Source organism: Amblyomma maculatum, chromosome 4 (genome assembly GCF_055883805.1).
Source record: "Amblyomma maculatum isolate TAMU_Amacu chromosome 4, ASM5588380v1, whole genome shotgun sequence".
Classification (NCBI taxonomy): Eukaryota; Metazoa; Arthropoda; class Arachnida; order Ixodida; family Ixodidae; genus Amblyomma; species Amblyomma maculatum.
This window is the reverse complement of record NC_139347.1, coordinates 94,565,472-94,590,466: the sequence shown is the minus strand read 5'-3', so window position 1 is coordinate 94,590,466 and position 24,995 is coordinate 94,565,472. Positions and strand designations below refer to the sequence as shown.

The window sequence follows — 24,995 nt, the reverse complement described above, 5'->3', positions numbered from 1 at the left end:
ATGGCCTTTAATTCGCGTTTATTCTTTATATGGGATTTTAATAACAGCGTAAGCCCATCTCAGGATTTATCTCTCCTCTGTTTGAGCAGCCAACCAGCTGAAAGCACTTCTTTCGTTTCGGTCCACCGTGTGCATTGCTCTCGGTTTTCATTTCCAGCTTTCATCGTTGTTCACAAGTTCGTTTCGCTGGGCGCGCTGTGAATGCGTTCAAGGAAATCATTAAACCCGCGAGCACAATAGAAGAGCAGGCTGAAAATCTGCGCAGTTCGCGTCCCGCTGTTTCCGTAGCACAAGGGAGCAGACATTGCTTTGTCGAAGCGTGGCTCTATTCATGGATGTCATGAACAGCGGCCGACGAGCCAAAAAGGCTCCAATTGTTCTCGCAACGCTTTGCAGAAGGAACTATAGCGCTGCTGGCTATGTGCTCAGGCTCGTCTTTACCTCCACCTCTGCCCTCATTTGAGCCTTTTACATTGCGATGTTCTGACTTCGAAATTTAGCGTTTTCCTTATGGACAAGTTATTTTCTTTTTAATTTTACACTGGGGTTTCCTGCGTTTGGAAACGGACAGGAACTGCACTCCGCCGTTGTTCTAACGTCCCGGCAAAAGAAGAAATGAATTTTTTTTTATGCGAAGATAAGAGCTCATGTTTCAAAAAGGTAAATAAGATCAGAAGCTACGCCTCATTTCTTGTTTTAATGTAAAGGAAATGCATGCAACCCAATCGCGCTAATGACACACATTGCTGGTTCCAATATAACTTTTAAAGGCGTTTGATTTTCTTTTTGCCACTGTGTCTCCGTCTTTACAAGGACGAATCTCTAGCACTGTGCAATAATGCAATCGTACATGTTAAAAACAGTGCTTTGCAAAATTATCAAACTATTACTCCACTATATATACTCACATAATAAGATTCATTGTAATCTTAATTATTGCCATTAGCTTTGCTATACCTTCTTTTCAGTTCCAGGTATAGTGCGGTTCATACCGATTGCAACCTATAAGTGAACTGAATATGATTGTCATGATTCTGATAAGTTATTCCTGATGCTTAGCCATGATTCAATTTCGAGCGTACAACATATAGCCTATATCTTTTTTAATGCCCCCCAAAGCAAAACCCACTGCGTGAAGAGTGCTTCACATTTGCTGCACTGTGATCTGCCGTTAATATATCCGAGTTAATCTCAAATATTCTCATTATCCAAGCTTACCGTTCTTTGCGAGAATGGATCATCGCGTGCCACGACTGCCTTTACCATGAAAAAGCCTCAGTGCGCATGCGTATTTTCGGATTGTAACAGAAATGGATGCTCCAAACATTTGCGTGGTTTTATGACACCGCAGCGAACACAGACTATCTTTCACTCCTGTTTTCCAACGCCACAAATCGAGCAGCAGATTGCACAGAGATTCTTTCTTCTTTATCTAAGCACCTGGCTTAACGAGTTTTGTTTTGCTTGATTTATGCATTTCTTACATTCCAGTAGGCCCGTGAGCGGTAGTTTAGGTTCTAGGAGGCATTTGCAGGCGCTGCAATGAAAGCTTCATGCGGGCGATCGTCATCTCATACGTCTTGGTAAATCACTTGATAAACCTAGAATAACCTTGTATAAATTTCACGACCTCTTCATTGATTTACGAGCGCTGAAATTAAAAGTATGAATCCAGCGCTCTTGTATCGTCGACTTTGCGCAGTACAGCTCCCAAGTTGGAGCTGGTGCTCGATGGAATCAAAACGAGGTCGGCTGCTACGTCCGTCTTAAAAAATAACGGTAAACACTGGGAGAAGGCGCCGGCCGCTAATGCACAGTTTCCCTCGTTTTCGCAGCCGCGATCTACATGTCAATTGAACTCGTAATTGTCACTGGCTGATTTAATTATCAGCTCGTGTCCATCACTGCTTCTTTTGTGCTAATATTCTTTTATAGAATCTGGCAGTGTAGCCAACCGGAATTCATATTTTCTGGTTAATATCCCTGCCTTCCGCCCTCCTCTTCTCCTCCTCCTCTCGGTACGCTGATCGTATATGCAGACTTTAAGGTTTTTCTTATCTCTTTTTTTTTTTTTTGAATACTGAATAAAACGCATTTCCTTCAACTGATTCAGTGCTTAAGAAGCTGAATGATTGCAATAAAAAAAAATTCCACTGTCGTTTTCAGTTTAAAGGTGCCCTATTAAAGAACACAGTTTGATGACACACAGGAAGATCGCGACACCTTTGAATTTAAATATTAGCCGATGCTCGAAGCGTGCGAGTATCAAGAAAATCAAGGCCAGTAGTGTAGCCACGTGGGTGTGCAGTATGATAATGGCGACCAAATTCACATTGTTAAATGACTGTCGCAGTGATTTCGCAAATGTGCTTGAAGCAGTCAGCCGGCAGAAGCCTTCAATATTTCCGTCGCATAAGATGCACGAACTTTCCGCAGTGCTACATTCGCATAGGTAACTGAAAGTACTCTTCTTTTCCATTGCATGTATCTTGCGACCCACTCGATAGGAGGGAATTGTTTTTTCTCGTCAACCTTATTCTTCGACAGGCTCACACGACCTTTTAAAAAATACGTACGGTTTAGCAATGGCGGCTATTCGACAGAGCTTTGTAGTTAACACCTTATGCAACAAGCCTTTGGAATGGTATGAACGCGTGTACGTAGCATCTGTTCATCGTTACCCCAATTTCGCCTCCAGTGAGGACCCTAAATACTTTTCGCGTACCTGACAGAAAAGCGACTGCTTTATTTGCTTTGTGATGCGTTCATGATACTTGGTAAAGTTGTAGGGTGACACCGAGATGGTTTGGTTTGTGGGGTTAATGTCCCAAAGCAATTCAGGCGATGGAATGCATAGCTCAGTTTCTCTGAAACAGAAGCCGTGCAGCATATATTTCCTGGAAACGCACAAAAGGGAAATTTTAATTTAAACATAAAAAAATCGCTTCCACGAGATTCTTGTATCCCGTCCTAGTAGCCGCGAAGGAAAATTATAGTGCAAGTTCCAGAAAAATTATTTAATTCGTTACAACTTTATACTAATGCTCAAGATTCAAAGGTAGTTAAGTGATACAGGGGTTTGTTATAAACAAGCTCTGTGCACTTGGTAATATTAAAATGTTTGAAGTATATGTGGTATAGTACAAACCCACAACATGATATATTGTAGCAGCAGTGTTCCTCTATTGCCTCCGATGCCCAGCAATTGGATTTTTTATATAACGTCCGTCTCGTATGCAGCGTGTATAGATGGAGTTCATAACCGCGAAACTTCTTCACAATGCTACAATAAATGTACAGTCGCTACTATCAAGGGGATTGGGGGGGGGGGAAGGGGGGGGGGGGGCTTTCCTTGCTAGCTAGACACAAACTGAGTTCTTAGTATTCTTGCAAGAAGTCTATTTACGCTGCATACGCGTACATTAGCAAAATAGCTCTAAGGCATCCGTTTGCCGGCGCCCGCTGCAGATATACGTTTCCGTACATGTGCTTTTCGACTCGCTTTTACACTATTCGGTTCATTTTCAAGTCTGTTATAAGTTACTAGAATAGTTCAAAAAACGCTTAATACAGATATAAAGCCACTCTTTATATTCATGTAGGATTACAACCGCGTGGTCTAGGTTAGCCTGTCTGACTCGGGACCCAAAATACTAGACGGTTCGACTCCCATCTTACGCTTCCACTTTAAGGAAGAAGCTCTAGTTGGGAGCGCCTGCGAAATCGGCATTGTTGTGGTCTTGTGATATTGTACAACCCGTCGACCAATCAGTGCCTCGTCATGTAGTCTGCCCTCTACCACAAGCCAGATAATCCGCGCTCAGCGCCGGCGCCAGATTTCCGTGGAACATGCCCTTATAAAATGGCGCATTAAAGCTGTGACACCAGTATTAAAGGTGATGGAGGGGGGTGATTACAAAATAGAATTCATCCCTCCTCCTAGTCGTAGCTGCGCAGCTGCAAAAGCCCTGTATACATGGACTCGACAGAGTCGGGTCGAGTAAGCCTGTTGAGTAAAAAACCAGTTGTCGGGTTCATGTATACGCAGTCGGGTTGAGTAAAATAGCCGCGGAGCGGGTCGCGTTAACTCGCTTGCAGGGGGTAGGTTAACTCGCTTGACCCGCTTGTCTAAAAGCATGTAGACGCTGTCCAGTGAGGGCGTCGAGTTATGGCGAACTCTGGGATTAAAATGCAACCGGAACGGCGAGGAGCGTCAGCGAAGTTTAATGCTTTTTAGCCCGCATCAACGATAAAAAATAATAATCGAAGCTCTCGATATTAAAAGGCAACGGAATCAATTACGAGTAAGAAACTTGCACAATAACTTCAAATCTCGACGCTACGCGCCGCTGCGATACTTATTCGCTAGATGGCGAGTTCTTGTAGACACCAATCGGGTCGAGTAATGGTGACCTCGCTTACTCGACGCTTACCTGACCCGGTGCTGTCGAGTCCATGTATACAGGGCTAAAGAGAAGCTTGTCACGTCGGCTAGCGCAGGTTTCTCATTCTGCCTCAAGAATGTGGAATTATATACAAGACAAAAGAAAATGGTAGGAGCCCGTTATACAGATTTGGACGTGAAACGGTAGAGTATATTCTCGACACAGAGAACAGAATATCGTTATCAGCTTCCGGAGAGAAACCACAGTTACTTAGTTGTAGTAACGAACATACAGATCGTTGCTCTCCTTCCAACTGACGACACGTGCCATCATTCTTTTACGCAAGGGTTCATAAAATTGAGCGTGCCTTGCTCAACGTTACATGGCTTCGCCGGGCTGAAGGCCGACTATTTTTTGCTTAGACCTTAATGGATCGTTAGTTACTGCTTGCTGTTCCTTTCTAATGTTTGAGAAAGGAGCAACTTTAATGGCCCTCTCCCCAACTCTACATAGGCATGTAACTTTTTAAACAGATTGTAATCGTTCTTAAACAAAGTGCCCGCATAGAAGGCGAAACATCACTGACTGGTGCAATGGTCGAGCATTTGTTGTAGACGGCGGCATATTTCAAAGTGTATTGAGCTTCACGGACTTCGTTTAGGTTGGTGTCAATTGTGAAAGTTCAGTATTGCTTTCCGAATTGCCCAGTTGTCAGTCACCAAATTTTTCTCAAACGCACTCATGGTGGGACGCGGTAGTATTGGTTGTATTCTCGTATTGTGGTGAACAACCTATTCGCCGATATTATTGCTAATTGTAATCCACTCTATAATGCCTCAACTTCTAACCTGTGAACGAGTATAAGAGGACGTTATATTATATTATATTTCTTTTTCTGGGCCATAAAAACTGTAGTTCTCTCACTAAAAAAAAATATAAGGGAGACTTGTTTGACCAATGAGCGACCTTAATGGTCCTCTCCCCAACTCTACATAGGCATGTAACTTTTTAAACAGATTGTAATCGTTCTGAAACAAAGTGCCCGCACAGAAGGCGAAGCGCAGTTCTGGGAATGACTCAGCGTCCAAGTGTACTGGAAGGGTGATTTTTATTCCATGGTCTCACTTCAGATGAGCAACCCTAGTTGACAGCTTCAACTAACTTAATGCCATCATGTAGTTCAGTCGCACAAACCTTGTAAGAACCAGTTCCCGTCCATTACAGCTGCAACACCCTCCTGTCAGAGCATTATCCGTGATTTTCTGCTCAGAGCGCTGACGCCTACACCAGATCCCCTGAGTAACGGGGCCTCTAACGGCCTCGCGTTAAATATATACCATTTTGTTAGACTCTGGGCATGATAAATGTTTTCATCTGTTATACAAAAATTGGGTATTAAATAACGCGAATAACGATCACATTTCACAAAACGGCTGGTAATAAAAAACCTTAAAAGGACACATTAGAGAAAATGAAGGTGCCGTGTAGCGATAGAATACCAGCTGCAAATCACAAAAACAGTGCTCTTACTGAAAGCAAAGTTCTTCTAATTAAGAAAACAGGGAGAATAAAAAGTTGCGGGGGGCACTTTGGGCAACTAAAGTGCAATGAGGAGAAAGCCTTTATTTGAACTTTCGCTGATTTCAGGAAGCGCTAAATGAAAGGAGCAGCACAGGCGCCTGGATCGGACGCCCGGCGGGGTCAGCCTCGCATTTGCGATTAGCCTGGCGATGTTATCGGTCATGACCGGACGTGACGTCACATCCGGTCATCGCCGGTGACGCCAACACGTAATGATGTCACCATCTCGCGGTATCCGGCGGAATCTCGCGAAGAAATGAGACACTTCTCGCGGACGCATGCATGTACGGACACGGTGGCGAGTCATTGGCCATTAAAGGCTTTCGCCTTAACATACGGCTATCGCCGCCAGACCCTATTCTCTTAAGCACCGGCGTCATGACTCGCAGAGGTCCCGGAGACTGTAATGCCATTACGGTTACATGTCTGAACTCTAATGTATGTCGATCATGACCAGACGTGACGTCACATCCGGTCATTGATAACGCCAACACCTAATGACGCCACAATATCGCGGCATCCAACGAAATCTCGCGAAGAAGTGGGACACTTCTTGCAGACGCATGCACACGCATGCACGTACGGGCACGGTGGGGAGTCATGAGCCATTAAAGGCTTTCGCCTTAAAATACGGCTATCGCCGCCAGACCCTATTCTCGCAAGCACCGGGGTCATGACTCGCAGAGGTCCCGGAGACTGTAAGGGCATTACGGTTACATGTCTGAACTGTAATGTATGTCGATCATGACCAGGCGTGACGTCACATCTGGTCATTGCCGATGACGCCAACACCTAATGACGTCACAATATTGCGGCATCTGACGGAATCTCGCGAAGTGGGACATTTCTCGCGGACGCATGCACGTACCGGCACGGTGGCGAGTCATTGGCCATTAAAGGCTTTCGCCTTAAAGTACGGCTATCGCTGCAAGAGCCTATTCTCACAAGTACTGGCGTCATGACTCGCAGAGGTGCCGGAGACTGTAAGGGCTTCACGGTTACATGTCTGAATTGTAATGCATGTTTTGCTTCGAAATTGTCAGCGCACTTAGTGCAGGCAAAGAAAACGGCATAAAGGATGCCTAAATGTTGAAAGGGAAAGAAAACTAGCGCTTGCTGGCGCCACATGTGGCCATTTTCGTTCCGGTATGCTTCTGTTTCAGCGCTTCGCACCTAAAGCTATGCACTTTTTCATGCTCACGTGGTTTCGCTTCTGACGTGCTTCAGTTTACAAGCGCCGGTCGGTATTTAAGTACAAGCTTTCCTCAGACGAAGTACATGCCTCGCCAACTGCTTCGTTATGGCAAAATCAGTTATAGAATTTGTACGAATTGTGCGTATCGATTTAATAATACGAAAACCTTACTCGGCTATGTTTGTAAAAACGTGTCCGCGAAACGTGGAAGCAAAAATTGGAATCAGAGCATGGAAGAAAAATGTGAGAGCAAAATGTAACGTGCATTAAGATTGGACTGGTATTTATGATTGTGTATGTATAATGACAAGCGGTTTATAAATGTCGTGGCATGATGCCAGTGAACGCTTATAGTTTATTCTTCACTCATAGTCACAAGACATGAGTCAATCATATCGGAGATACACCGCGCATAACTACGGAGTTCATGACTTGTGTAAGTCAAGAAATGTCATGACTTGAGCCATGCACTAGTGTCTATTCATGAATCTTAAAAGTGGTGTGCCATGACACTCAAGGAATTACTAAAGAGCCGCCAACGTACATACTTCTGCATTTCTGCAATGACATCTCTGCAGTGCTCTCAAAGTTTTTCTGCAAAATAACCTGCGAAACCGGGAAGAGGTGTCGTCCAGCAGGCTGGCCCTATATGACTAGCCGGTCCTAGTTGCTGGGATGAAAATAAAATACCTGGAAAAACAGCTCTAAGAAGGAAACTAAAAGCAAAAGTGAGAAAATATAACTGCATAAAGCAGGGTCTCAACACCGCCTCTTTACGCAAGTGCCTTCACCAGTGCGCTATTCCGACTACGTTTTGTTTAAGACGTTTTACGGTATTATTACACGTCCAGCATAACTGCACTTTTTTTGCAGATATTTTTCTTAAGTGTTGAAATTGCCATTGCCATTGAACGGTTGCCGTCTCAGCATGCGGAATTTTTGGCTGGCTTTCTGGTGGTGTCACCGATGTCTCGAATCTATAAGAAATATTGGAGTTTGCTTATCTATCCCTAAATATTTTAATTTCTCAACGTTCGTTGTTCTGTTCTCTTCTCAGCACGAAGAGCGTTATCTGGTGCATCAGTTTGTGGCATAACAAGTAGACAAGCTTTACATTTACCCTGCGGAGCAGGGGCTCTCGCGAATTTTGAGTAAGTCATTCGTGGTGTCAGAATCCATGGAATGTTCAACGAAGCGCAGCTCGGCTGGTTGATATTAACACAGCAGGGAAAACAATGGAAGTAATTAGAACACGTCTTTGCTGCACAGTCGTGACGGTGCCTAGGCGATGTCCGCAGCCGCAAGCAAAGCTTCGCTGGCTGCCGACATTGTCTCTCCGTCGATAATTTGGCATTCCTGATGTCGTACTAGTCGAGGCTCCCCACTTTAAGAAAGCATAGCATGCTTTGTGGGAACTGATGTCGCTTTAGAGCAAGCCACCGTTCTCCGTGAGAACTTCATTGTTGGTTCATTTTGGCGAAGTCTGAAGTGCAAAAGAGCCAGGGATGTGACATATACAGACAGCGATGCGAGGGATGTGTCTGTGTGTCTTACCTTGCGCTGTGTTTGAGAATGTTATATATACACAGGACACATCCCTTTCTTTTTACGCTTGAGACTTTACCGAAATTAGCAAATGCTGTCATTTAGGCAAGAATAACCTTGCTGAACTTTGCTGTTGGGGGAAGTGGGATCTGTTACTGGTGCTAAGAAGCGGCTGTTCCGGCCAGCGGTAAGTCGGCAGCTGCTAGAGCGCACCACTCTGTGCGCGCCCGCAGTCACGACGTCCGCTTTACCTCATAGACTGAATCATTTCATCCCGTTCCGTAGATGGGGAAACCAATTTAAATCGCAGCGGCTGGAAAAAGAAATCTATTCAACTTGCATTGTAATGTCCCAGCAATAAAGGTCGTAAGGATAACAAATTCAATTCCAAAGTAGAGAAAGTGTAGCAGGGGGAGGCAGGAAGTTAGGTGGGCGGATAAGGTTAAGAGGTTCGCAGGGGTCACATGGCTGCAGGCAGTCCAGGACCGGAGTAGTTGGAGCAATATTTGAGAGGCCTTAGCTGTGCAGTTGGTAGAATCCGGCTGATGATAATCATGCATGCTTGTAAGTGCTTGGTTTTAGTGCTTTCTAAGGAGAGGGCGTTTCATATTCAATGAAGCAATATGATATACGTAGAATATTAGCGAATAGAATGTGCAACGGTTAAGTAAATGGCTTGAATTCTTACATGCCACTTGAACAGCATGATGGAAATTTTATTGCTGTCTTGGATGGACAAGTGGCGAAATAGAGGAGATTTCTATCCCAGAACAAGATACTGCGATAACCTTTACTTGAAAAGGATACGCTCACTTTGGCAAATGGCCAAGTGCCGATTAACATAATGAGAAATTGGGCCTTATTATATTGCACACCTGCTTTCGTCCGAGGAGGACCAACCAGATACTTAGGTGATAAGTGTGATCCCAGACTTCAAATTGCTCGTGCCAGAAGTATGTTGCGCTCATGTTGCGCTTTCATTAAGAGAGTGAGTTCCGTAATAAAAAAAGATGCATGAATTTCAACGCTCTACCCGCCAAAGAATAATCACATTAAATTGTACTCACTTTCAGGCATCTAGATAGGTATAGTGTAAGGCCTATTGTCACCTCGTTAGCTTATTAGTGACTCGAGATTAAGCCACTGTACTCATTCAAACTTCGCAGGTCTTCCGCAAAATTCCTTAGCCAGCCGCACAGGTCTTAACAAAAGAGCGAGCCATACCGAAGTGACTGCCTACATCGTTAAGAAAGAAAAATGCTCCTGGCCGATTAGGAAAGCGCACTATAGTCGTCTATAGATTATACCCCATCTCATTTTAGCGGTGTCACATCGAGTCGCCGTGTGACCTGCATACCAAGGTTAGCATGAACCGGGATCCATTACTCTCACCCACGGATAGGTGAACGACCTGCGCGGAGTGGGAACAAAAGGTAAGCGGAAGCCGCTACCTATTTTTGCTTTCCCGTAATACAGTACCGGTGAAGAAGAGGTCGAGCCGTCTCTGAACAGTACGCCCGATACAGACGTCAAAACCCGCATGTTCGCCGACAATATTATAATTTATAAACAAATTAGCACTCAACAACACCAACCTCGGGTAAATAATGTCCTTGAAGAAATAGGACCTTGGTGCGACGATTGGCAAATGCTACTAAATTTGGAAAATTTAGTAGAGATGATAGTATCAAGAAGAAAAAAAAATAGTCTGAGTTTCACTTCAAATTTTGAGACACGACATTACTGACTTTTAACGAGTTCATGCACGTCGGAATAATTATTGCCTGGGTTTTAAGATAGGACAAACACGTATCACCTGTAAGAACAAAGTCACGTAGCGCCTTTTGTTCACTAAGACGCTCCATTGGATTCACCTCATCTGAGACCAAATAGCTTGCACATACATCCCTTTACTGTCATTAAATACAACATACTATGCTGGTTTTCTATAACAAAACATTTTTTATCTGAATTGGAAGGAGTGCAACGCCAGGCTTTTGTCTTTATTAAGTATTGTCGCCACGATTCCCTATATGAACTTCGAAAATGGGCTGAACTTTGCACTATTACTTCTCGTGCAAAAAATGCCCGTCTAAAATTTATTGAGGCTGTTTTGTCTGGAGCACTAATCATTGCTACAAACCAGTCGTTTTCGAAAACATTCTGGGACAAAATATTCTTAACACGTAACAAAATATCGAACACACAGCATACGTTTAAGCTCTGCTTTTCTTTTTCCAAAAGCAGTTCAAGATTGAAATTCATTGTGAGATCATATTGTTAATTGCACATCTTGAATACATTTGCTTTGCAGTTGTCTATCCCTTGCTGAAAACATAGCGCTATTTTCGAAGTCATTGCTTTTGCCCTGAATTTTATTTATTTTGCTGTTTTCTGCTAATAAGTATATCAAGATTGCTGTTATCCTTATCGATTCGTGTTTTTCATTCATGTATAATATGATCCTTAATGTGTTTCTGTACGTTCATTCACTCCGATGTTGATTCTGAGAACGGCGCAAAGGACGAGGACAAAGAAAGAACACGAAAACAACAGAACAGGCGCCATGTGCCATGTGCCATCAAATTAGAGGAGAACAACAACAACAACAGCAGGCGCCAGCTTTCAACTGAGGTTTATTCCAGTGTTTCGTCTTTGTCCTCCTCCCTTTCGCGCCGTCCTCAGTATCAACATCAGCTATGAACCAACTTGCCATGACTAAAGTACTTATTCGCTCTACCCTGCAATAGCCTGGTACATGAGACTGACAGTATGCACAAAAAATAAGTAATTACAAATAAAAATAATAAACTGCTCGGTGTATAATTTTTCCCGAATTTTGATCTCTACCCAGAGACGGCCGTCGATGAAAAGAGCACAGGCAGAAGAACACAACAGTATCCGAGATCCGCTGCCAGGATCCGTTGCCATGCGGCGTAAGTGCGTGCATGCTGTTTGGTCGTTACGGTGCAAGCATACGAGCTGCTGATCAGAATGTACCGCCACCTGGTGCCCTCAATATAATCTGCGCATGCGTTTTGAAACTCACAGTAGCGAATAGCGGATCGCGTAATGATATAACTCTGTATAGATCGGGAAGACTCGCCTGACGGATGAAATGGGGTTGATGCATGATAACAGAGTGATTCTCTACGGGCGTCTCAATCGATTATGTCACTGGCTTCTATTTCGTTGTCATCTTAATTAGACTTGCTGGAAGTTAGCGTAGCTTCTTTGAACGTCACGATAATTTCCGCAAAGTCGTCTTGCTGTTCCCATAACCAGCCAGGAGTGCATACTGAAATGAAGTCACTGAGACGCCATAAGCAAGACGACAATAAAGATGTTTTGTCCTCCTCCTCCACACTTGGAATGGACGCTAAAAGAAGGGTGGCGCGATTGAAAAAATTACGAGTGAATTTAGCGACTCAAGTAGTGAAAGGCGAAAGCCTGAGTGCTGCATTCTGCTACGCATCTGGCACTAATTAGTGAATAATTATTTAATTATTTAGGTGTTAATTTTTAAAGAATGAGTTCTGTAGTTAATTAGATTATTATCAAATTATAATTACTCAATAGTTAATTAATTACGTAAATGATTAACTAATTAGGCATAAATCATTGTTGAGCATATGGCCATATAAGGCACGTATTCGCGCATACGGTGGTGGCGCTCTGTGATTGGTCGAGACATCTATGACGTCATCTCACCTCGGCCAATCAGAGCCGCCGCAAAAGCATGACACATTTTGTTCACGATAGTATGATCCATTAAAGGCTTTCTTCCTAAAACGCGCATGATGCGTGACAAAGGCCGTCACCTTCCGGCTATAGGTGCGCCTCCACACCAACGGAACAACACGCAGGCCAGTTCCGCCATGTTGCCACCGATGTCATTAGACTAACGCCCGACTAATGACAGCGGGAAATTGACAGTAATCCCTAACTAACCGCATAAATTATGGAAAATGAGGTGTTGCCTGTGAAAGACCCCTCCAGCCGTGGTGCTGCAGCGTCAGCGGAGAGTCGTCGGTGCAAAGAAGTGGGAAGGAAGAAGGCATCGCTTGGAGAGGGTGTTATGAACGTTTCTTGGCTAATTTATTTTTTTTTTCTCCGGTATAAGACTGGTTTCTAGACATGTGCCCAACCAACAGGGGATGTATAAAAAAATCAGGGCAGGCCATAAAGAACGAGTGCCCAAACATCCTTATTTTCGTAAGGCTCTAATAACAGAAGAAACAGAAAACAACAACCATCTAGGTGAGTGCTTCGTGCTTAGCAAGCACCTATACAAGTACCTAAGTACCAGTAACGTTCAGTCGATGAGTGACGTCATATAGAATTGCATCACTGCTTGAGGTAGTTCTTAATTAACTTAGTTTGACATATTATTGCCTGTGACATTTTGCTGCTGTAGCCTACAGTTTTCTGTTGTATGTTCCTGGAATTGTATTTTTTTTATCATCTGATCGTCGCCAGCTTTCTCTTTCATCACCGCTGGGTAACCAAGTTTGGATTGGTCGAAGCCCCTCTGGAGGAAAACAACAACAACATAAAATTGCTGTAAGGATCGGAATAAAAATGGCACTCGCAAATTCAAGTTTAGCACAGAAACTGGCTTCGCATGCACAAAATTTTAAGAAAAGAGGGTCAAGAAAAAGCTACGGCAAATAGCACAGGTTCGAGGTGCAGAAAACCCAGACTATAGCAAGTCGGACGAATGGCAGAAAAGCTTTCGTTTTCATAGCTGCTGGCATATAGAGAGTTTACAGACGAAACTATATATTGTTGAATTGCATCAATTGTTTTCTTCGATTAGTTAACAATACAAAACATTAATTGTGCCTGCATGTTGATTAAGTAAAAGATGGAAACAAAACTATTTAGGGCAGTCGTTTTTCAGTGAAAAAAAAAAAAGACAGGTGCCCGTGTGCTGTGCGATGCCCATGCACGTTAAATAACCTCAGGTTGTCGCAATTTGAGAGCTCTTCACTACGGCGTCTCTCATAGCCTGAGTTGGTTTGGGATGTTAAACCCCACAAACCAAACCAAACCAGTTTGAGCAAGGATCTTTTTTGAAATATTAAACCTGCTAAATTGTAAAGTAATTACTTCTTAATGATGTGTCGTCGCCCAGCTTTAACATATCTACAGATATTTTGAATGAAGCCGCAAAGATAAAAAAAAGCCGGGCATCCTATAGTTGCTGTGTGTTCTTCGTCTGACGTAGGTAGCACTAAATTGGCGAAAGAAGCAAAGCCTAATATATTTTGATAAATTGCAGCAAAATGTGCCTATACTTAATAGTATATGTCGAGGATTGAATAGCTGACGTTAATGTACCTAGAAAAAGATAAGTGGTGTAACAAGCAGTTTGCGAAAGAAAGATGCATATTTCTACTTCTATAGTTACCGTCGCTGTATCTCTGTTATCTCTGGCAAAGCTTCAAGGCAGCGTTTTCGTTCTGTTAATTTCGCCAAAACTAAGGGAACATATGACCCACCTATGTTGAGTTTAGCGCTTAATACCTTTACTGAACCGTATACGCTTTCTTCCGCGCATGTGCTCTGCAGGCGGTAGAACTTGCCTAATCGCCAACCAAGACTGCCACTTCCGCGACAGACGAGCTGCTGCGTCTAATTGCAGCGCATGCTTAAGCCAGTCAGCGGGGCAGGGATTGCAGGTACGGCGGTGACGGTTTTACCTTTTGCCCCGATTTCGCCGCTTTCAGGCGAGGTCTGTAGCTGGAGAGTGAAACGCCCACACCAGCTGTGCCAGGAAATAGACCCTAATGCTCGGAGCTGACGGGAATAAGTTTGGGAATGAGCAGCGTCTGGGGCACCCCCTCGAGAATTTCTTCAGCTATTGTTTCTTTTCTGCGGCCTTCATTTTTAGCTGTCCTCAGAGTGTCGGCGTCGCGTCTGCACTAAGACGCCACCGGCTGTGTGATCTGAGCTAAGAGCTTTGAGAAACTTCCGGAGATGCCGCATTGGGAGCGCATACAGACTTCTGTGAGCGAGTGAGCGTACATTAGCGGCGTTCGTATACAACTGTAATCCTTGCAACTGGTGATCCTCCCATCGAGCTTGCCATTTTTTTATTATGGTTAATACCTGAAGTTATGTGTGGAAGGATGAAGTTACAGTCGTCTGTTGCGTTGGGATAGGGCCATACTTCGAAGCCGGGCCACTTAGCTCAAATATATCAGAAAGGCATACTGACAGGCCTTTCCGAAGTTGTGAATTTTTCGTACGCCATTTTACAGACAAAGCCTTGCGAAGCTAAAAGATTAGGTGGTAGCCGGCTGTGTCTCGCTGCTTTAAAGAGATATTATTTTACTGTTGCTTGGATCGCGAAGGGAAACTAACAAACAAAAATGTACCACTCCTGTAGGTTCACTTTCTGAGACCTGTGTAAAATACATATGCAACGATATTGTGGCCTATGTCAATTTTCAACTTGATAAGGAGGCAATAAGTTGAGTACGTGCATTAAATTGCCGTTTTGTGTCTTAAACAGTACAGTTAGATAATCCCGCTCAACTTCTCCATTATTGAAGGGTTATTGAAACAATTTATTCGCCGAGCATTCTGCGTCATATCTTTTTTTTTTAAAGGTAACATCCAGCGCAAAGCAGCAAAGAGATTCCGCTTTTGTTACAGCGCAATAAGTGGCTAGCGCAGCACTGAAACTGAGCGTTGTCCACGCACTCGTCGAAACAAAGCAGACTCATTTATGTCATCGAACATACGCCCGGCAAACGAGGGCGACCTGTCGAGCGACGACACCCTGGAACTCCAGAGGCGCCTGAAAGGAAACGTGATGAATGTCAACAGAAAAGGGCAAGCAACAAGAGACGAGACACAAACATCTAAGAATTTCAAAGCCCATCCCTGGTAGTAAGGCGCATAACATAGGTGTTCTCACCGGCTCTGATGGGACGCATTAGGATGACTGCCAGTGAACAGCGCCAAGTACAGCACAGGAGGGGCAAAGCCACCTAAGAAGCATAACGGTCATCCTTCGGAAGGGTTAACATGCTGTCATATAACGAACGATTGCCGAAGGAGAGAGGACACTGAAGCGCAAAGGCCGCATGTGAGCTGACTTCCACGAAAGATGCACCGAATATTGCTTCAGAAGGGCACTCTCTGCCTATTGCCAGCCAGCCTTGCGTAGAGGAAAGAACAATACAAGGCCTGATCTAGGCTTCACACAGGGAACGCAGCTCAGCCATCTCTCGATCTATCTCCGGTTGAGGCGTAGTGTAAGGAGTACGTGCTTGGGATCTTGATCCCCGCTCCTTGTTCCCAGGAAACCCTACATCCCTTTAATCATTATGCCCTTCTCTCTACGGCTCGCCGTCTTGAACGCGATGCTTGCGTTCCGTGTATCTTATGTAAGAAGCTATAGCTAGCCACAGTAGTGCAACTTGGCACTGTGTTGGGGAAGGAGAGAATTTATTTAGATACAATGCCATTTATTCTTCGATTTTAAATGTGTAGCAGTACTGACATGAGTATTGAAACTGGGGCAATGCTTGATCACTGATCTGTAACGTTAAAATGAACGACTCTCCTCCGACAGCTAAATTCCTGCAGCTATGAAATAGACAATTAGGCCTCTTTGACTGTTGAGCCTGCATTACTGAATTATGGTAACAAGAGTGTTTGTTGCACCATCACGACACAAATTCTTGTCGCATGCTTCACAATGGCTCTGTCGCTCTTTTCAACCACTCATGGATTGTCTGGTAAATTCTTCTGAGTTCTAGTAAAGCTGTAGGAAGAGATTATTCGTGCTAACTGATGTTTACGACGTTTCCCATGAAACCCAGTAATATTAGCATGAAGCAAAAGCGATTTCCCTTTAAAATACAAACTTCTACTAATATTCAAAATCTAATCACTCAAAAGCAGTTCTCCAAAACAAAAGCAAACGGCATTTCAATGGTGCCCTTTCAAATGGCACAAAGGCGGTGAAAACGCCAGCTACCATAGTGTATTTTGATAGCACCTTAGTTCTATGCTTTAATTAGTAGTATCCTTCTACGTGTGCAGAACATAGGTGCAAAATTGCCGCCGAGGTGCCAATTAATTTCATAATTTGGTACAACTAAATAAATGTCGCGTAATATAATAAATAGTTGTTAGATAAACTCGTCAGGTCGGATATAAAGTTGTTGGTTTTCGAATGTACCCGACACGAACAAAGCTAGACGAAAAACCGCACCCAGATACTTGACGTTTCGTGCCATCGATCCCAGCCAATGCCAAGGAGAAAAGGACCTGCTTTTTGCGCTACAGCGTAAGGGCCCCGTGCAGCAGGATAAGAGGCGTTGACATTAGAGAGATTTAGCTTACCGTGTTCCGCGATCCGCCACGGTGACCCTCTACCGTGCGTGGGCGGGGCGAACAAGCCGATTGGTCCCGACGCGGCAGGTCTGTGTGCAGACATCCAGTAAGTGGCGCCATCTATCGGCGCCAAGGGGGGTCTGGGCATGCGCAGTGGAACGCACGGTGGCGGATCACGGTAGCGGATCACGGTAGCGGAGCGCGGATCACGGTAAGATAAAACTCTGTATTGACTTGGTTGTGACGCGGAAATACGCACATGATTTTGTATCAAATGTATGATGTAACCTTTCTCTGTGCGATGCTCTTGGCGGTGCCATACGATTTCACTTCCCATTAGCATCTATCTCTTAGTAAAGTTCTAAGCTATATTGCGAAAGGAATTCGAACCGACGGCATATGTACATTCGATTGGGAGCCGTAAGTGTAGGGTATCCAGCGAGAAGTCAGATACTGCGTCTTCCTTTTCCCAGCAACTGAACTTATTCTTGACCTTCGTCCTAGTCTGTAGCGCTGTTTATTCATCATGTCACCGTACTAACTCGCCCAGATGTCTCTTCTATTACAGCAACTGAAGCATACAAAAATACAACTATTGGGGACACTTAAGCTCCTTCTTTAAGAGTACGACGCGACAGCGTAGGCTACCAGCCCCCATGTAAAGCACAGTTTTAAAGAGCCGCAGTTATGAACCTGGCTGCGGGGCCTATGGGTAACCTGAATGCAAGCCTACTGGAAGGCTGATTCTGATGTCACCCACCGATATGAAAGAAAAAACACGAGCTGGCGGTTTTTGCTGAACATGACGTCAGGAAAATCTGCGTCCAGTCAGTGCACGGCCATGTCAGCTGTCAGCTACCGCCTGCCAGCTCCATGATCGTGCTTCTTCGCTCACAACGCCAGCGCCGACGCCGGCACCGACACCGAATTTTTGGTGAAGGGGGCCTGTAAAGTTACTGCCTTAAAACTCGCGGAATGAAAACGCGTTGTTAGAGGCGCTATCGAGTGGGTATATTTCATCTGTTTTAAGGGCGAAGCGCAAGCAGGACTCACATTCTTTGGTTCCGAGCAAAACTCACGATGAGAGGTTTTGTTAAATGCGAGAAATTGGCGTGACGTGGAGGGCATCCTAAGGTGGCTGCATGAGAGATTTCAAACGTACGAGAAGGATGCAGCGCACAACCACAAAAGAGAAAGAGGAAGGGGGTGGCAAGAGTGGAGCAATGCACGCCATGCTCATTAATTCTGGGAAAAAGAGAGGAAGTACGGATCGCATGATATCGTCTCCTAAGGGGAGATTCCAGATGACAGGAAATCGATGCGCGGTCTGTATTCCGGAGCGATGACGCAAGAGGCTGGAGCCGGTCACAGGAGGAGTCAGAACGGCAGGGTCGTTGCCGGACAGCGGGTATCGCTTGTCATCGGGTCAGAACCGTCTGTTCGCGTCCCCAGCCGAATCGCGGGGAGTCTGGATTAGACGCACACGAATAGTGATTCGGTCAACAGCAGGAATGCGCGACTTACCGAAGTGTGCAAATGTGAAGGCGGTGAGTCGCACAGGAGGAATAGTGTCTACATAGATGTCACAAGGTGGTAACAGACATATTGCACCATATAAAGTGGAAATTATTTGCTGAGTGCATATATTCCTATGAACGTTTTTTTCTTTTTTTTTCTAATGTGCGTCATAGCGTCTCGCTCATACTTATCGTTTTTCGCGATTTCTTGATTTTGAGAATGGTGTAAGTGAATTCAAACAGCCAGTATTGGTTACAGCGTTTGACACGCGACAAATATGTTTCTGTGAAAATGTTTAATTTGATCTCCACCTGTTTTCTTCAGTCTCGTTGTTGTTCTTGTTGACTGTCCGTTCTTTTCGGGCGCAAAAAATATTCTTACGCAGAAGACATTCGTTTTTCTGGGAGAAAGAAAAAAGAAAGATTTCGCGTTAGGTCATGTTCGTTCTATGAAGCGTTAGAGAATGGCGTAGAACGCTGTGAGCTTTTAAATAAAACTTCGTTGAAGTTCATCATTATACGCCTGACAGCACCCACTACTGAGCAAAAGCCTCTTCCAAGTTCACCTAATTAGCCCGGTCCTGTGCCCGCTGTAGTTTTCTTATTCATGCAAACTTCCTTATATTATCCACCCAACTAATTTTAGGTTGCCCCTTGCCCTTGTTGCGCTTTCCTTCTCTCGGAAATGAACCTTTAACAGTTCCATTTTAAGACTGCAAATTTTTTCTTCCTTATTTCCACTAGGCGGCCGCTATATCATTTTTGTTCAATGACCCACCCTGCAGTCTTAATTCCTTTTAACATTGCACATATCATAGTTAATTCCGCCTGTCATAATTACTGGAATCTAAGCCATCATTCGAAAGTTGAAGGCCAGGCAAAATAATTTCTTCGAATATAAACCGAGTGAAAAACCAGACCATTGAGAACGACAACAGCTGCAAAATGCCAACGACATTTGCTTGCCAAAAGCCTCGCGCACTTGCCCTACAGTCTTCCAAGCGCCATTCACTCAAAGGCGCGGGCTATAGGTAACGCGACAGGGCCAAGATACACGTCTCGAGGATTTAGGGCTCGAAGTTACAGGTACATAGCCGGCCCTTAAGTAATTCTGTTGGCTGCGGCTAGAAGTAATGGCTATAGTTCTGTTTTCTAACAATGCATGTTTTTGGGGCAACACATGCGTGCCTTGTTTCGTTTAATTGCGTTGTCGCAAGGCATTATCAGTTATATTTATAAGCCTTCGACTATACGTGTATACCTACCAGTTTTGCATCGCGTTTTCTTGATAAAAACCTGACAGCCATTATTCCAATACTGTACCTGCAACATGAAAAGGCAAGAATAGACTGGCATGGCGAAACCGAGCTCATTAAGCATATTGCTTTCCCTTTGACCACTCTAGTGTGGTACAAGGCCGTACGTATTGCGCGCCATATGTGCTTAGTCGGAACATCGAAGTGAAAATATTGTTACAAATCTCCTTGTGTTCTTCAGTTGATGGGGCCTTTTTTTATTAATTCAAGGTTTAAAAATTCTCTGTTGCATGTTGTAGGACCAAAAGTCAATGTTGGAGCAACATCGTGATCCGTACGTTTGGAGGCACAATACAATCGTTGCGAACACTACGACATAAAGTGTGCCCCTCTTATGAACAAACACGTGTGATTTCAGTACCTACCGGAAAAAGCACGATATCTTGGAAGCCCTTCTTATGAACCTAGAAAGAACAGCATGCTTCATCAAAGATCGACGTAAACATTTCCATCAAGCAATTGAAGTTCCTGTAGAGGAAGGTAGCATAGCGCATATAATTTAGTTGATAAAAACGCTGATAAATAAGTACGCTTTTGCCCACAAAGTTGCATGATTTCTGTCAGCAAAGCCTAATGATGTTTCCGTTTGTGCCGACTTTCTAGCTCTTTGTCCATGTTGTTCGCTGTAATACCATGTTTTACAAATATCGCCTGTGCTGCCCGTGTGGGGAGTTTTATCTTCAGCTCTGGTCGCGCTGCTTTCATTCAGGAATTTCGCTTTGGAAGGTATTGTTCAAGATACCATTTATGTGCCTTTTAAGATAGGTATATATTGAAAAACCTAGAAACCATTAAACTAGAAAACCTGTATAAAAATTTAATCTCATTTGCACAATTGCGCACACGCAGATAAATACTACCTAAAGCTCTAACCCTATAAGACACAAATGTCTATAGAGAAATTCCTTTTTTATTCTAAAATTTTCTGTCGTTTTTTAAGCTGCTCATCTGTTCGAACGATCAAAACAGCGTAATATAGATTATTTGATTCATAAAGATATTGCCATTTTCTTCTCTTGTCAAGAAGACGACTAGGTTCAACAAGTACTATTTCCGTCACGTGATTACGAATTGAACCTTTATAGTTTTAAAAAAAGAAAAAGACACCCGTAAGCTGGAAGTTTCATAGCAGTGACACTTTACAAAAAGTGGTGGACGCTTACCTTATCGAGTGCAAAAATTATGGGCACTTAGGGCAAGGCTTCAAGCGCGAGCCGTCACTTCTGTGTGTGCCCTTTCTTAGGACACGGCGCACAATCAGCAGCTAATCGGGTGAGGCTACCATGCGGCAGCTGTGTGGCGTACCTCATTTAATGGGCACCAGTGTGGGATTGCGCTCGACCAAGCATAACACGAGTGGAATGTATGAGTGCTGATGTCGATTACATGCTATCGATGTAGCTGCAATGCACAGTATTTATAATGTGGCGTAGAAAAGTCGACTTCCTTACCGTACTGGCCAGAGGATGGTTGCCTGAAACAACGGCAATTATATTCCAGGGCATGGATGGGTGTATCATGGGCGAGCGCCCGCCTGACGACTTCGTGTTTGGACTCCTCAGAGGTATCTGCCTTCTTGGACGTCTCAAAGGCCGCGTTACCATTGAGCATTTCAAGCTGATGACTGAGCTGGGCATCTCATCTCACAAACAACTGCGCAGCTGGTCGCCCAACGGCCCTAGTGGGAGTCACAAAGCTAACTTCCTTGACAGGAGCATCACAAGCCCGTTTATAAGTTGGACTTTTATCGAAACTAAGCTACGCTCAGTTTGATTAACTGTTAACTTTAAAATAAATGAAGTTTAATCATGTATTTCAATTACAGCTTCGAATGCTCTTATATAGCCGCCTAAAATGATATGTAACAATGCGAAAGTTTAGTCATAAAAAGAACTATGACCGTTCCTTTAAATCGCATTCTCGTGCTTCATGTCGCGAGCACTCAGTTCAACACAGTGCAATATAGCTTCTACTTTGCATTTTTAGCTCTCCTGTTTTGCCTCGAAGGTCAGAAGCAAAAGAATGGAAAAATTTTCCAGCAAAACTACGCTTGCTTTTCACGTCGAACCTGCACTGTCAATGCATGGGTTCTGAAAAGTGTATTCAGGCATTATCCGTTAAGCAGCCGCCATTGTTGCGTCAGTCGTGTTGGAGTGGAAGCATAGGCTTCGAAAGCGTTGTGCGGTGACACTACTGCTCCTGATGGGAAGCGCATTCTAGGCAGAAAAATAGAAACCAGTGCACGTGCACAGCTCTCGGTTTGTTGGTTGGACAAGTTTTATTCCCATTGGAAAAGAGCGTACACTTCCCCGCCCCCGGCACGCGTGCGAGAGAAGACGGGGAGTCGTACGCCCGCGGATAAGAGGCTGGCAGGTAGCCCTTGACTTGTTGCGGCCTCTTCCGTCAGATGGACGGTACGTAGCTGTATCACAGGGTCCGCGTTTCGCAGCAGGGTATGCCAGGCTTCTCTACTTGTTATATTTTGTCCTATCCCTGGGGATTGTGGCTCTCCCAAATTATGTGGTCGAGGATTCCTCTCGCTCCACAGTGTTTGCATTGATCATTGCCCCTAAGGTCTGGTAGCGCGTGAAACGCCCGGACTGGGTTCTTGAAGGTATTAGTTTGTAGCCGCCTCTACGCGACAGCTTCTCTATTATTTAGGCTAACATCTGGAGGGGGTACCAGTCTACGTCCCAATTTATAATTTTCCCGCAATTTTGCAGACGCTCGTCGTACGCCCAGTGTTCGGGGGGCTTACGGATACCGGAAGTAGAGAGCTCGGGCTAGCTCATGAGCCGCCTCGTTACCAGGGACGGCAGCGTGAGCGGGTGTAAAAAATAACTGAATTTTCCTATTCAGCGTTCTTTGGGTGAGGATTTTGGCTGCCTCCCGCGATATTGTCCCCTTTCCATTGCTGTCGCTAATTACGAACTTGGCTTCCGCTCCTACGCAAGCTATCGCTACCGCAACTTCCTCCGCAGCCTCTATATTGCGGCCTCTAATGGCTGCCACGGATACCGGCGCCCCTCGGCCATCGACTACCGAGGCTCTACATCTGTGGCGTGTCGGAGCGCACCATCTGGGCGCAACTTCAAAAAGATCTGTTTCCCTGACTTTTATTTTCCTTTAATTCAATATTACTAAGGGGTAAAAGGTAGTTGATAACGTGTACTCTGTGAAGCAAACGGTCAACAACGGTGATACGCAACTGGACGCGCAGAGGGCTTCGGAAGTAAGCGATTCCGACGCATACGAAACGTCCGTCGTGTTAGCTAGCTATTTTGTTGTATGTTCAAATTACCGAACGCTCTATAAACACCACGATACGCACAAAGATCAACTTTACCCAGTCTTCAACATTAAAGGTTAAACAAGGCCTGAACGATACATGTAATCTAAAAAATATGAAGCGAAAAATCGGCTGAACATGTTTGGAGACAGTTAAACTTTTAAACTGCCTCCAAACATGTTAAACCGATTTTTCGCTCCGTATAATCAAATCCAGCCGAGTTGAATCTCATCCAAATTGTGAGAATATGGGCTTTTGAAGACGCACAACTTCTCTGTAAACGAAGTGTTTAGTTCGATTAGTGCCAATCTATGCAATGCACACGTAAATAACTAAGGCGCAAACACACGTGAAATGATGTTAAGACTCTTTCAAAGAAGTTTTATGCTTTATTGCTGCCTTCATCTCACTTCCTGTTTACTTTATAGCGGTACAAACAAATTTAGCATGAGCCGAGAAACATATTTAAGTTAAAAATCTATGCTTGCTCACACATTTTTTTACTTGATAGCAGGCATGACCACCTCATGAAAAGATTTTCCTGTGAGATGGAAGACGCCCTTGCAAATCTGGAACTTGCACTCATGCAGGTACGAAGCTGCGGTGGCCGTGCACGGGCAGCTTTGAATGAATCATTAACAGGTCCACCTCTCAGCTAATTCTTCATAGCAGGCAAGGATGATAATATTCTTCATCCGAGACCTACTAAATCAAATCTTTCTCACTGTCCGGACAAGGGGATCCACGAACTGAGATTTCGCGCGCTCGACGCAACTCTCCTCCTACTCCCCGCTCGGACTGAAGGGTGCGTACGCGCTCGTACTACTGCTCCTACGTACTGCAGCCGCCACCGCAGCGCCCGACGGGCTTCTGCGCAGTAGCCTCCACGCTTGCCGCCAGGGGAGGTGCGGCGCTGGCATCGCGCGAAGAAACTTAAGCTTGGGTTCCCTGAACCTCAAATAAACACGCCGCAGTCAGACGAAAGAAAGAATACAGCAAATATGAACGTTGAGCCTGCTGAAGCAAGAAGATAGTGAATGGAGATCAAGTTGTTACTTCTTTATATTGTGCAATTCCATGGGGGGGGGGGGGGGGGGGGGGACCTTTTTTTTTACAGACTCCAGTCACTTTTGGTATATATTTTTCTCCACGCGTTTTTCAGCATAACGTTGTTCTGTTCGATAAAAGTATTTTGCTGCAATGCATTCGTAGGCTCTGTTTTCGGACGCAGGTAAAAAGCATGGTGGTTATCCGTTTTTCACTCGAAGGATATGCATATCATATTAAAACCCACGGCCATTCAGCGACTCATAGCGGAATAGAATACCTGTGACGATTTTGTTTACACAGTTAACCACTAACTTTGAGAGCAGAGTACAACTCTTGCGCTTTTTGCGGTCTTCCAGTTTTTGTAGTCGCTATTATCTTTGGTATTCGTCGCATTCTTTTGTAATGTACAATAAGCGATGTCGAAGATAAAAAGTGATTTCTTTCATTTTCATTCTGACGTGTGAACCTTATTCTTACCAGGATGCTCATTTGGGCCTTAAAAAGGTGCACTTTGCTTCAACTTCAGTCAGCTTGAACAAAAGGCACGGCAGTGTGAGTGCATGGGACCGCCGTCAGCATCACAATGTGAAGCGTTCCATGCTCCAGAAACAGGATTCCCTCGCTCGTACACCAAGCACAATCAACAGTTCGACAGCACTTTTTAGGATTCCTACTTTCTGTAGATTTTAGGTGGATCAGGCAGCATATAAAAAAAGGTTAGCTCCCGAAACAATAATTATTTAAATCTCCCAATGTACTACA

The 24,995-nt window shown here is 44.4% G+C and overlaps 1 long non-coding RNA gene across 1 annotated transcript in view; it reads left to right on the top strand.

Moving 5' to 3' along the window:
• LOC146191687 (uncharacterized) overlaps positions 1-21,696 on the top strand; it is a 37,616-nt gene extending 15,920 nt beyond the window's left edge. Inside the window, exons 3-4 of the long non-coding RNA XR_014706362.1 lie at positions 11,561-11,642; positions 21,395-21,696. This is a non-coding gene — a long non-coding RNA (uncharacterized LOC146191687). The remainder of the gene's footprint in view (positions 1-11,560; positions 11,643-21,394) is intronic.
• Positions 21,697-24,995: the final 3,299 nt, after the last annotated feature.